The sequence below is a fragment of the Ursus maritimus genome, unplaced genomic scaffold (assembly GCF_017311325.1).
Source record: "Ursus maritimus isolate PB19 unplaced genomic scaffold, ASM1731132v1 scaffold_12, whole genome shotgun sequence".
Lineage (NCBI taxonomy): Eukaryota > Metazoa > Chordata > Mammalia > Carnivora > Ursidae > Ursus > Ursus maritimus.
The window spans coordinates 43,534,144-43,549,305 of NW_024423564.1; positions in this window are offsets into that span (position 1 = coordinate 43,534,144).

The following is a 15,162-nucleotide window of genomic DNA, read 5'->3' on the forward strand; positions in this document are numbered from 1 at the left end:
AAATCAGTCATTAGGGGCACCTGGGTGGCACAGCAGTTAAGCGTCTGCCTCCAGCTCAGGACGTGATCCCGGCGTTACGGGATCAAGCCCCACATCAGGCTCCTCCGCTATGAGCCTGCTTCTTCCTCTCCCACTCCCCCTGCTTGTGTTCCCTCTCTCGCTGGCTGTCTCTATCTCTGTCAAATAAATAAATAAAATCTTTAAAATAAATAAATAAATCAGTCATTATCTCAAAGAGATACCCACACCTCCGTGTTCTTTGCGGCATTATTCACAATACCCAAGACATGGAAATAAATATGTAAGACAGAGATAGTTGTTAACCTCTTTTGTAGCATCAACATTCCAGAAGAAGCAGCTACTAGTTTCCTATGGCAGCAGTACCACAAGTTCTTACTGAATTTTTCCTATGGTGTGACCTCTTTTTGTTTCATGCTGCCTAGATTCTGTAGGTGCCTGCCCACGTGTTAAGCTGGGAATTGCCAAACTTCCTTTTCTCAAGTTTCTATCAAGGAGAAATAGGGTGTGGGAGAGTATGGATAGAGCTCCAGCCATCTTAGTTCTATGTGTAGGGCTAAAGTTAACAGAAGACTACGGCAACACTTCATAAGCAAGAGCCCGTTTCTTGGGAAGGAATGTTTGGGTAAACCTACCAGGTGAAATCTCCTGTTCTAGTGAAGTGTTGACTAAAGACAACAGCTACACTGATATGTGGTATAGGAGATCATCATATATGCTAACTCTGCCTCATAAATACAGTTGACCCTTGAACAACATGGTTTTCAACTGTGTGGGTCCACTTATACATAGATTTTTTACAGTACTGCAAATGTATTTTCCTTATGGTTTTCTTAATGTTTTCTTTTCTCTAGCTTGCTTAATCATAAGAATATAGTATATAATACATATTACATACGAAATATGTATTAATTGTTTACATTATCAACTCTTTATGTTATCAGTAAGGCTTCCAGTCAATAGTAGGTTATTAGAATTTCCGTTTTGGGGAGTTGAAAGTTATATGTGGATTTTTGACTATGTTGGGGGGTCGGTACCTCTAACCCCCATGTTGTTCAAGGGTCAACTGTACATGCAAAAACAAAAATCACAACCTCTATTGTTTCATTGTTGTGTCATAAATATATTTACATAGTTTAATATGTCTTTTCCTTCCTCTCTGTTTCCCCTAGTCCTTATATGTATAATATTAATGTAATATCATAAGGGAACTAAAGAATAATGGACATTGTATATAGATCCTGGGTTCCAAGTAGGATGTAGTAATCATAAGACTTTGAATTATTTTTCTTAGAGATTTGGATGTATACTTTTTTTTGATTGTATTAAAGAATACTTACATTAGAATTGAACCACTTTGGGGGGAAATATGTGTTGGTATCAGAAGAAGAAATGTAGGTGGACGTTTGTCAAGTTCTTTTGTTTGTTTTTGTCTCTACATCATCTGAATGCCCTTTTTTGAGGAAATAACCTTTGGCCAAGTCATGATTTGAGATATGGACCCATGTCCCAACACAAATTTTAGAAAAATCAAATAAGTTTCACCCCAGCTTCTGACATACAGTGAGCCATTTGATGTTCATGCTAGCACTTTCAATCCTGCCAAAGTGAAAAAAGAGACAATTAAGTCATTCATGATGGCAGCAAATTTCCAGTGTTAGCAGTCCAAAAGATAATAATTTCTGTGGCGTTGCGCAGCCTAGACTCTTGCTACCTAGCTTCTTTGGTTTCTACCCATTTTCTGAGTTTGATCGCCCTTGATCTCCTGTTGACTCATAAGTTACCTAATATCCTTCCAGTGAGTATAGTTAGTGCTCTCACTAGCACTGTTCTCAGTAAGAATAATAATGTAAGAATTATAAGAATTCTTATACCCTTAGTTCATCTCAATAAATCTTAATTTTCAAATATAAATAATTATTTCTGTAACTGACACAATAGGCTTTTTGTCTTAATGACCCAGATCAGTGCCAGAGCCGTAAGAAGTGCTAAATTATTATAATGATTGTTTTAATAATTATATTAATTCATATTTATATTAATAAATGATTGCTATCAGTCATCTTCAGTGCTGTGATTTTTTTTTAACTTTTGGGGGAAATTGGAAGGAGATACATCAGAAGCAGATAATCAAAAGGCACAATTAAAAGTCAGTCATGGTGGTTTGAGTGTACAGCCCCGTGACATTCATCCTACCTTGTATTCTGGTAATCTGTCTACTCGTTTAATTTCCCCAGTTTATAAAATCCTTGGGGTCAGAAATGTGTGTCACCATCTTTCCACTCCCAGCTGTCTCTGGCAGAGTCCTATACACCATATGTGGTCCTCAGCGATCATTCACTGACGTCTTATTCAGCTGTGATTTAGTGAGTGTTCCCTGGGGTAACTGAGTTGAAAGACCCCTTGTAAAGCCTACATGCAAAAAAGAACAGAAAAACTGCTTATATTTTAAAAAAAATTATTGTAAATGTGTATGTGGAAATGATTGAATAATTATTCTCTCTTTGCTCTAGTTTTCCGTATGTTCCTTTTGTCACCTTTACTGATTCCTTGTCTTCTAAATATACATCTTAGGCAATTCAAGTCATTTAAATGCACAAACATTCTCTCCTATGTTTTACATATCAATCCTGTAAAATCAAACTTCCATACCCTCCCATGACACTCCGATAAAAACACCTTCACCAAAAGCACTAATAATTTCCTATTGGCTAAATCAAATCAACATCTTTCAGGGGTTTTTGTTTGTTTGTTTGTTGTTTGTTTTTTTAATTTGTGGAAGCTTGGATACTATTGATTTTTCCCTCTTTGACACCTGTTTTTCACCTCAGCTTCCATGACAACATGTGCTAGTCTTCATATTCTTCCCTACCCTTCTGACCTTTCTGGGAGGGTTTCCCATTGCTTTTTCCTTAAATGTTGGTGTTACTCATGCTTCCACCTACAACCTTCTCAGTCTATATATGTTTCCTGATTGACAGTATGCAGGACCATAGTTTATGACATCACCTATATTTTAGCAGGTCCTAACAGCATCTCTCCTGAACGCCAAATCCATTTCTAATCATCTAACTGCACATGCCCCCATAGAGCACTCTGATTCAACATGCTACAAATTAAAACCATTGACTTTCCTTTCAGAACCTATCCCAAGGGTCATCCCTAACATCCCTCTTTACTTTACATCTTATATAATCAGAATGTGTCCATCTTTTTATTTCTGCTTTTGAAACTCTCCTTTTCTGAATCTCCAATGGCAGTGTTTACTTTAGTTCTTACTATTTCTTTCCTCAAACCTATCATGCATATTTTTCTAAAATGCAAATCTACTCTTTGGTTGGGTCCCCATTCCTATAGGATAAAGTCAAAATCCTTCTCAGTAGGAAAAAAAAAATCCTTAATGATTTTGCTGGTTCCTACCTTTTTAGCTCTTTCCTGCCTTCAGAACTCCCAATTCTAATTTTCCAAATATCAGACTGGTCACAATTCTCAAATTCCTCTGCCTGGTGTGCTATTATCCCTTTTTCTGCTTGCAGAATTTCTGAATGATCTTCTAGAGTCAAGGGGCATACTCTAAGAGTTTTTTCACATTGTTTCTGTGCATGCCTCCATTATAATACTTATTACATAGCATTACATCAAATTAATTACATAATGTTACATCTATTTGACTGTAGATTCCCTGTATTTTATTTTTTATCCCAGTGCTAAAAAAAAAGTCAAGAAAGAAGGATACTTTTAATTTTCTGTGTAAACTATTTAGTCCTTGGCATAGTTTCAAGAACAAAGGATTACCTCTTAAAATATTTGTTTCTATAAAATTTTCTGACCTGTGTAGGGACAACAGATTAATGAATATATTTTATAGACTGATAAAGCTGAGTTAAGGCATTCAGTAGCACTGAAATTTCAAGAAAACACTCTTTTGCTTTATTCTTTGAATTAACTATCTCAACTGTTCTGCTGAGGAATCAACTTTTAGGTTAAAAGCCCCATTTATAGTAATTTCAAAAACCTCCTACTCTCCCTTCTTTCCCACATTTAGAGGGAGGGAAAAAAAAAACAAACTTGAAAGCTGACTTTTTTTTTAGAATTTTGCTTCTTCTAAAAATGTGGTTCTTTAGATAAAGAAGAAGAGTGATTATGAGAGTTTAAATAAAGAATGAAGTACTTTATCATAGCTTTGGAAAGAGTTCCTAACACACTACCTGCATGCATAATTATTAACTATACTTTTCCTGGCCTCTTGTCTCCCCTCCTGCTACTCTTCTGCTAGCCAGAATACAGATTACTGTCAGGCCGCCTATGAAAATGTCAACCACTACCAGGCCACAAACCTCATGATTCACAAAGTAAAGTACTTTGGGAAAGAGGAAAGCCACTGCTTATCACACTGACATTGGCTTTCTTCTATTTGAAGGGCCAGAGACTTAGAGCTTCAAAAAAACACCAGAATAGGTTTTTAATTGTTTTAGCTAATTTATCTCAGATTATAACATGTGACCTGTGACATGCGCTGGACCTCATGAAAATGGCTGACTTGCGTGTCAGAATCTGTAGATATTGGCTTCATTCACCTAATATTGATGTGTAATAAAGGTCTCTATTACAAAGTTTTCTTAATACATGGAAAAACACAGCACATCATAAAATGTACTTTCTGTGTGTACTCCTAAGTCTGTGGATATGTGCATGTGTTTCCATATGTACATAAATACAAAGGTGCCTATGTCAATGAGAGCTGCTAAAAATGACTAAAGATGGGAAAAGCAGTGGCTCAGACACTCAGCCAAAGGAAACTTCTCTTGGATTTAATTTGCCTAAAGGGGAGAATATACATAATTTCCCAGGCCTCGAGGAAAGAAGGATTTTTTATCTAATTTACTTTTGGAGAGTGTGATAAATAGGTGGTGAAAAACGACAACGCCTAGTTCCAGGTAAGAGATTGTAGTATGAGTGCCTCAGTAGGGCTGGATTCAGACTTTTGTGAGGCTTGAAGCTTATTCAACTTGTAAGGGTCCTTTTTTAGAAAAACTATTGAAATCACAGATATGAAGTCAGGCAGAAAACCTCAGAAAGGGCCTATAAAACAAGGGATACTGACCTTAAGCTTCATTATCTTCACTATAGATTTTCCTGTAGCCTGGAAAACTAGCACTCTCTTGAAGAGGAAGGAGAGAATTCATGAGAAAATGTCACTATTGGAGCTGCAGAACCTTCGTTTATCTCATGAATCGAGGTGGTCACCAACCAGGCAAGAACTGAATGTTAAATTTGTATAATTTACAATACCTCAGAATTGATATACATGGTTTCCAGAAGTCAAGAAATGTTTGAATTGATATTTAACAACTTCTATATTTCATATCAACACTGCCTTTATCATTTCAGGATAATCTCTGATTAACAGCCAGAAATAGGCTATGGTAACAGATGCTCAAATTTCAGCAGCTTAGCCCAACTTAGTTCATTTCTCACTGAAACTACGTGTCCAGTGGGACTGAGAAAGGTGCCACCATTTTATAGCTTCAGCATCTGTTACACATGGCCTCCAAGTCTGTTACAGCAAGAAAGAGAACATGGTGGAAAGAAGGTAGTCCAACAGTTCTAAATGCCTTGGCTCTAAAATGATATATGTCACATCTGCTTATAGCCTTTTTTCCAGAACTTTTCACATGGACTTGCCTAACATAGGGGCTTTGGGAAATTCTGGGGATCAGATAAAATGTTTTGAGTACATGCATAGCCATACTCACCTCTTGAGTATGGGTGCTCTAAAGAGAGTACCCTTGGGTATTCTCTTTAACCAATCATCACAAGGAGAATTCCTTTCTAATCTTTATACAGATATGGAAACTTAAGATCTAAGTTATATATATTTAATAATTAGCATGATGATTGATACATAGTGAGCCCTTAAAAGTTTGTTGAGTAAACAAGCGAATGAAGGAATGAATGAATTGAGTACAGACCATTCACAATGACTTTAATTCCTGCAAAAAGCAATCATGTGTTCCTAAAATATCCAGCAAGAAAGCCCTAATACTATAAATTAACTCTGTGCCTTTCCCCCCTCTATATCTCTTTTCTGGTCTGACCTGGTTGTGACTTTTACTAAATAATATTGTTTGCATTTCAAAAATCTTAAATTCTGCCCGCTCAGCCAGGTTTAATAAAGAATTTGAACTCAGAATTCTTACTAAGATTGGTATAATTTTAAACAAAAACAAAAAATTGACCTTGAGAACTTGAGTGTAAAGAAGAGTAATGTTAAGCTCAGGGAGGATTTGACTGTCGACTATACATCTACATGGTATTTGCCTCAGAAAGAGCTAAGCCAATAGGAGTTTTCTTTAGAGAGAGGAATTTTCTAATTCTGATGAATATGATTGCATGATTATTAGTGATATTTATTTGGACTGAATTACTGCCATCTTAAATGAATTCATTTCTACTAGAATATATTTTGTCTGGTGAGTTGTATTATATAGCTTATTGCATGACAGCACTGTTTGAGGGACTTTTTCTCTACCCCACTGGCCAAGGTCTGATACTATCCTAAAATATTGTGTATGGGATCCCTCCCACCCCACCATTTTTACTACTGCTTTCCAAAGAATTGCAAGATCCAGCAGAGTTCACCTGATTTTGCCTTTTCCTTCCTCCTATAAATCACAGACAATCTCCCTGTTTTGAAGTACTGACTTTTCTTTGAAAAAATTAGCTTGCACCCTTATTTCATGGTGTCTGAGTCTATCACCCACTAAGAGCCTTGGGGAAGCATTTCCGCTAATGGACTCTGTACTCCCTAGTGTAGTTAATTTCACCCTTATGGTCAGAAAGAGTTAATGTCCTTTGCTACCAGGGTGTAACATATACACTGGGAAGATGATACCCTGCGTATTTCCAAAATGGACATCTTTACAAGTCATTAACACTTTTATCTTCCAGAAGTTTTCTCTATTTTTTTTTCCTCCAGAAACTTTAAACTTATACAATATGCAACCATCACTCTTTGGAAAGGGCATTTCAACAGATTTGATTTTCTTATATATTTTTGCCTTTCACACAACTTGATGAGTTGCTTCATTAATCTCTTGGTCTCCCTGCCTCTCCTCCATCTGGCATCACTAGCAGATGGAGGAAGAATTGCTCAGATATAAAGGGACAGACTCCAACTACAAATATATCACAAAGATAGCAAACAAAGATACTTTGTGATTATTGGATGGTAAAAATTACATAAACTCCATCTATTATTTAATGTAACTATTATTAAATATGGGCTTTCATAATTTACAATTGTGGTATATAAACTGTGTATATAACTGTTTACATAAACTATAACCTAGTGATTGTGATACATAAACTATGACTTGGTGATTATAATTTGTACATTTATTCCAACAAATATTTATTAAATACCTACTATATACCATGAAATTAACTGGGGATAAAATGGAGTACAAAACAAGACAATCTTTGTTCTCAGAAATATATAAATAAGAATTTCCAGGATACCAAGTATTTAGGGTACACATAAAAAATACTTAGGGTAGAAGGTTTACATAAATTTGCTATGCTGCTGCTCTTCTAACCTTCCCACATAAAACCTCTATAAAGCCTTCGCAGGCAAACTTTATCCACCCTTGCTTAGTATGTATTAGAGTCAGTCCATAGCAATCAGTCAGTCAGTCAATTTTTCAAGAAACAAATCTTTACTGAGCTCCCACTATACACAATATACTGTGCTTGGCCTGTGGTGAGCTCGAAGAATTGTTAACACAGTACCTCTTCTTCACTCAAGGAATTAAACAAAACAAAACTTGGTACTAGAGGGGAGTTGCATGGGGCGATGTATGAAACAGGTGATGAGGATTAAGGAGTGCACTCGTTGTGATGAGCACCAGGTGCTCGTATGGGACTTGAGTCACTATATTGGACACCTGAAACTAATATAACACTGTATGTTAACTATATTGGAATCGAAATTTTAAAAAAGAAATAAAAAAATATGGTCAGATACAAAATGCACATGAAATGGTAAATACAATACTAGAGAACATGCGATATACCCCAGCTGATTCATACAGAAATGTGTACTGGGCATCCCTGTTTGAAATTTCGGTAAGCACCTCATGCTGTCACCAAATGCACCCTCATCTCCTCCATCCAACCGAGGCTACTCTTCCCTATTCTTTCTGTCTAAGGCAGACACCAAGGCAGCATTCTGGATCCCACTACTCCATTGTCCCCCTTTCCCTTCATCCAAAAATCAATAAACTCTTTCCGTTTAGAATATTTAAAATATATTTCTTCAACCCAAGTACTTTTTGCTCTCACTAGTTCAAACCCTTGTCATCGTTTACCTTGATATGCTGCAACACAGCTGCTTAATACTTCCTTCCAGCTTTCCTGTCCCCACACCTCAGGCACACTGATCTTTCTAAATATAAATCCAGACCCACTTAGCTAAAAAATAAACGCTTAATGCCTCTCCACTGCCTTCAGATTACAATCCAAGCAACTTCACATGGCACAGAAAGTCCCTTATGATTTAGTTTCTCCTGCCTCCAACCTCATCCCCATCTGGCGTTTACTGCTCTGTGTTCCACTCACACACAGCCACTCCAATGATGGTGCCACTTTTGCCTAGAGTGTTCTGTCCCGCCTATCCTCCCCTTACTTTGGCTTACTCTTATTCCTAACTAAGAGACTGCCTACACATACCTTCTTTGAAAAATTGTGTCTGTCACACTACCCTTCTTATCCCCTTCTGAGTGTAGTGTCCCTCCCGTATGTGCTTATGGCCCTATACATAGCTGTCATTGTTTCGTATTACACAGTGATCCATTTGCCTATTGACTTTCTTCCCATAGGCTCTAAGGTTCATGAAGTTAGAGACATAGCCTCTCATCATTTTCTAATCAGCCATCCACACAGTGCCTGATATAAAATAATCACTAAGTAACCATTTGTTAAATTGAATCAATAAATACCATAAACACTCAGGAGAGTAAGCAATTAGCTTTAAATATTTACTGGAAATAAAACCAGGTAAGATGCAAATGAACCAGCAGACACTGTCAGACACAGAAGCTGCTCAATTAATGGTAGTTCCCTGTCTCTTGAATTGTCTCTTGAAAATTCATTGCAATTACATAAATGAAGGTGCGAAAGAGGAGTTTTATAAATTGGGGATTGTATCAGTCTCCGCTTCAAAAAGTATTTGGGGAGTAAAGGGAGGTTAGGACGTAAAGAATGTGAGGCGCTGAGGAAGGGAAGCCCTGAAAAGCAGCTGGAGGACTGGACAAGCAGTCACTGATGACTGCAGCTAGAAGCTCTGGTGGAGAGGCTGGGGCCCAGGTCCAAGTGCAGGGAGCTGTGGTACCTGGGGATTAGAAGCAAAAGGAAGAAGATAGTAATAACTGGCCGAGGTCAGAGAGTAAATATAAGCAATGTGGCAAGGAGAAAGAGTTCAGAAAACTAGACCCACCTGGAGAAGTAGGCCTGAGAGGCCGGGCATGGAGACAGGAAGAGCTTGGACTTTGGAGTTAGAACATTTTGTTTTTCAAAGCTCAGTTCTGCCATTATTGACTATATGACCCAACTAAATATTTAATTTTCTAAGCCTTGGTTACCTCATGTGGAAAATGGGGATAAACTCTGTAGGTAGTGTTGTCCTAAGGATTAAATAAAATAATGTGTATAAAGTTCCAGGGCTTATTAAACTTTCTGTAAAATTTAACTGCCATGTTATCATTTTAGACGATTGGGTCTCTCATGGCCCCTTTGATATTTGTTGTTCTTAATGTTATTAGGAATGGAATCACAATGAAATTTTTGAGAGAGAGAAAGAGAGAGAGAGAGAGAACACGAGTGGGGAGCGGGCGAAGCTCAGAGAGAGAGGGATGGAGAGAATCTTTAAATAGGCTCATACCCAGCATGGAGCCTGAGGCAGGGCTGGATCTCATGATCCTGAGATCATGACCCGAGCCGAGATCAAGGCTCCAATGCTAATAGACTGAGCCCCCCAGGAGCCCCGCAACATATTTTTGAGCAAAGAAATGGAGGCATTTCTCTATGTGTCAATCTAGCACTTGAGTATATTGCTCTTTAAGTATTTGTAATGTGTTTCTCTAGCGTATCTTATATTTCTAGAAGTGTGTGAAATGATTTTCATTAGATTGCACTTGCATTGAGGGCAGAAACAGTATCCATCTTCTTACAACTTTCCACGTACCTAATGCAATCTAATACCATGCACACAGTTGACAATTGAGGAATGTTGTTAACAGCAGCAACAATATCAGCGTCTGTCTCATACAACCTACAAGTTTCTTAGATTACAAATGAGCAGAGAGAGAGAGAAGCATTTTCTGTGTTTGAAATGAATTGACCAACTATGAAACATAGCTAAAACAGGATATGAAGTAAATTGTATCAATTCATGTGTGAAAAGGCAGCACTTGAATAAACAAAAAAATAACTTGTATTGTTCACTTTTAGCCTTAACTAAATGTCTAGGCTAGAAATTATAAGAACATTTTTCAGATGAACTTGTCTTACTTGAAATTATAAAAGTATTTATGGAAATTCTCATTTTCAGAAGATCACAGTAGTGCATTTTTCATATAGTTAAGAAAATCAACAATGTTCTTATTAAAAGTAAATCTTCAAGACTTGGATAACGAGCTGTTTGCATGGCAATCTTTGCTCCCACTTTTATTGGTCCTTCAGGATAAGCACAAATCCTTATCACTGTTTCTCTAGCACACGATGCCTGCCAAGGGGCTCTACTGGAACTAGGTGGATCTGTTTACAGGAAAGATAGGATACGCTAATCTGCGTGGTCTATGAGTTCTGCTAAACATAGCTTCAGGGGCAATGCCTACACTCTTAGATCATCAGCGGCTGTTTCGGCTAAGAAAATTTCCAGAAGACAACTCCCCGCGGCATTCCAACAGCAGAGTGGTCACACGGGCATCGGCATTTCAAAGGCCTAGCCGTTATCCGAAAACTTCCCTGCCCTCAGCGGCCTCCGTGTTACATTTTAGCAAGCAAGGTATTATGGCTGATTTCATGCTCTACATTAACCCCAACAAGAAGGCATTCAGATTTCTTCTTAAAGAAAGGAACAAAAAGTACTGTTCATTGAGGTTCATTTGACCAATTATTAAGACTGCTTTGCATGTATACTCATTACCAGTTGACTCATTTGTTGAAGTACCATTCATACATGTAATACTGTTCGATTTATGGGGCCCAGGATTTCTACTGATATAAAGGCTAATCAAAAGAGTGGCAGGTTTCTATCGGTTTTCCTGAATAAAACCTCATATCCTATGGGTAATATTAATTTAGCCTATTGAATAAGGAGATATAAAATGGAAGCTTTTGAAACCAGTAGAATTTGAACTTCATGCCCCCAAATTAACAACCCTATAACCACCATGATCTGCTAGAAAGCCCAGATCTAGAGGCTCCTTGGGACCATAGTTTTCGTGTCATTGGATCTGGTCCCAGAAAATGTGTTGAGAGGACTTTCTTAGTACAAGGCATTATTGTATGCACAATGCAAGCTGTTCACTCAGCCTTTGTTGTCCCTTCCTGGTCCTGGGAAGTCATTTAGAGGTATGCCTGTCACCACTGTAATTCAGATAATGTGCTGTCTGTCTTCAATTTCTTTTAACTAATCTTTTGTTTGTTATTATTTTTTATTAAGTTTTTACTTTAATTTCAGAATAGTTAACATGGCAGCTTTATCTTAGTTTCAGGTGTACAATATAGTGATTCAACAGTTATATACATTACTTTGTGCTCATCATGTTAAGCGTACTCTTTAATCCCCAACACCTGCTTCACCCACCCCACCCCCACTCTGGTAACCATTAGTTTGTTCTCTATGGTTAAGAGTTTGTTTCTTGGTTTCTCTCCCTCTCTTTTCCTTTGTTCATTTGTTTTGTTTCTTAAAGTCCACATGTGAGTGAAATAATATGGTATGTGTCTTTCTCTGGCTGACTTTTTTGGCCTAGCATTATACTCTCTAGTTCCATATATGTTGTTGCAAATGGCAAGATTTCATTCCTTTTTATGACTGAATAATATTCTGTATATATATACACCATACCTTATTTATCCATGCATCTATTGATGGACACCTGGTCTGCTTCCACAATTTGGCTATTGTAAATAATGCTACAATAAACGGGGGGGTATGTGTATCCCTTTAAATTAGTGTTTTGTATTCTTTGAGTAAATACCCAGTAGTGTGATTACTGGATCATAAGAGAGTTCTATTTTTTAACTTTTTGAGGAAAATCTGTACTGTTTTCCACAGTGGTTGTTTCCACCAACAGTGCATGAGGGCTCCTTTTTCTCCACAGTCTCACCAACACATGTTGTTTCTTATGTTTTTGATGTTAGTCATCCTAACAGGTGTGAGGTGATATCTTATTGTACTTTTGATTTGTATTTCCCTGACGATGAGTGATATTGAACATGTTTTCATGTGTTTGTTGGCCATTGTATATATTATTTGGAGAAATATTTGTTCATGTCTTCTGCCCATTTTTAACTGGATTATTTGTTTTTTTGGGTCTTGAGTTTTATCGGTTCTCTATATATTTTGGATACTAACCATTTATCATGTATATCATTTGCAATTATCTTCTCCCATTCTGAAGGTTGACTTTTAGTTTTGTTGATTGTTTCCTTCACTGTGCAGAAGCTTTTTATTTTGATACAGTCCCAATAGTTTATTTTTGCTTTTGTTTCCCTTGCCTCAGAAGACATATCTAGAAAAATGTTGCTATGGCTGATGTCACAGAGGTGACTGCCTCTGTTCTCTTCTAGGATTTTTATGGTTTCATGTCCCACATTTAGGTCTTTAATCCATTTTGAATTTATTTTTGTGTATGGTGTAAGAAAGTAGTCCAGTTTCATTCTTTGCATGTCACTGTCCAGTTTCCCCAACACCATTTGTTGAAAAGACTGTCTTTTTCCCATTGCATATTCTTGCCTCTTTTGTTGAAGATTAATTAACCATATAATTGTGGCTTTGTGTCTGGGTTTTCTAGTCTATTTTGTTGATCTATGTGTCTATTTTTGTTCCAGCACCATACTGTTTTGATTACTACACCTTTATAATATAACTTGAAGTCTGGAATTGTTATACCTCCAGTTTTGCTTTTCTTTTTCCAGATTGCTTTGGCTATTCAGGGTCTTTGTAGTTCCATACAAATTTTAGGATTGTTTGTTCTAGCTCTGTGTAAAATGCTGTTGGTATTTTGATAAGGTTTGTATTAAATCTGTAGATCACTTTGGGTAGTATAGACATTTTAACAATAGTAGTTCTTCGAATCCATATGCATGGAATGTCTTTCCTCCTTTAACCAATCTTATAAGAAAATGAAATAGTAGCAATTTCTCCCCTGATACTCCTAAAACTTGTCAGTACTACTCTTAGGTGGCAGTGCTTTCTCCTTCTTATTATAGTTATTTGTAAATGACTTAACATCACTTCATTGCATGACCACATTTTATTATCGGAAAGTTTAATACTACACACAAAAGTATATGTGAAGTATGTTAGCTTACACACAGCATATACTCAATAAATTTTACTTCCTCAGAGGATACTTCCTTCTGTTTTGTGTTTTCCTTGTTTTGTGTTTTCATATCATGCCTTATTTCCTGACAGACTTTTTACAATGTTAACTAATTGATTGATTAATTAATTATAGTCATTTACTTAATATATATTTTCCTAATAGATTCGTGAAGGCAGTTATTGTACTTGTCCTACTGACCCCTATTCCTGCACCTAGCATAGTACCTATAGGCATCTGGGGATATTTTATAAATGGGTGAAAACTGCTTAACCAATTTCTGCCTCCTCCCACAGTTACAAAACTAATATTTTTTTTTTTAAAGATTTTATTTATTTATTCGACAGAGATAGAGACAGCCAGCGAGAGAGGGAACACAAGCAGGGGGAGTGGGAGAGGAAGAAGCAGGCTCATAGCGGAAGAGCCTGACGTGGGGCTCGATCCCAGAACGCCGGGATCACGCCCTGAGCCAAAGGCAGACGCTTAACCGCTGTGCCACCCAGGCGCCCCACAAAACTAATATTTTATTCTACTGCCCCATAAGGCTGGTTTGTTTATTCTCTGTTTATATCTCGTAATATGTTAGTCCTCTGTGTGTGTATTACTTACACCCAGCAGGAGAAATCTGGGCCTGCGTTTTCTGCAATGGAACAATCCTCTTATTCCCCCTCTGTCTCATAAAGGAATATTTTGAGAGTTAATCATGCAGTTAACACATTTTCCAGAGTCCTTGTTTCTGTTTTTCTCTTTCACTACTCACCTTTGGTCATTTTCCTGATGATTAATACTTGAAGAATACTTGCTTGGTGAGATGTGTTAGTAGAGGTTCAGGCAAGGGAGTGATTTGTAAGTTATCTTTGCTATTTCCTACACTCTGCTGTCTTAGATAATCAAGAATTGAGTATGTATCTTAGAGAATGATCCCAAATAAATCTCATGAGTTTTCCTAGTGGCAAACTCAGGCTGAATTAAAAAGCTGGTAAATGCCACCGTAAGAAATGTTTAATTAGCCTAGTTAGATTAATATTTTTCTGGCTGTTATTGTCATATCTTCATTAGAAATCAAAATCTGAGAAACTGTAGCAGCATTCCAACTGGTCTTAAGGTTAACTTGCTTCAAACTTATGAACTCCTTGCTTGCTGACCAAAGTCCCTTGGCCTGCAGCAGAACTAACCTATTTCCCTTGCAACTTGCAGACCACTGGCCTTGAGGAGTGAAGGAACAAACCTTCCCAGAAGAGTAGGAGTGACTGCATTTGAAAACAGCTGCCACTGATGTCCTCAAGCCTGTTCCGAGTCATGTCGACGTGTGACTAACCCCCTGGACACCTGCTTCTCCTGCACACAGCCCCCTTCCCTTTTTCCACTCCTTCCCCTTTAAAACTCTCTGGCTTTGCCTGAAGGGGGAAGATGGTCTTTGAGACATTAGTCCATCATCTTGCCAGCTTCCTGAATAAAACAATCTTTCCTTTCCCAGCATCACTTCTCTTCTGAGTATTGATTTTTGAGCAGTGAGCAGCCAAACCTGAGGTCA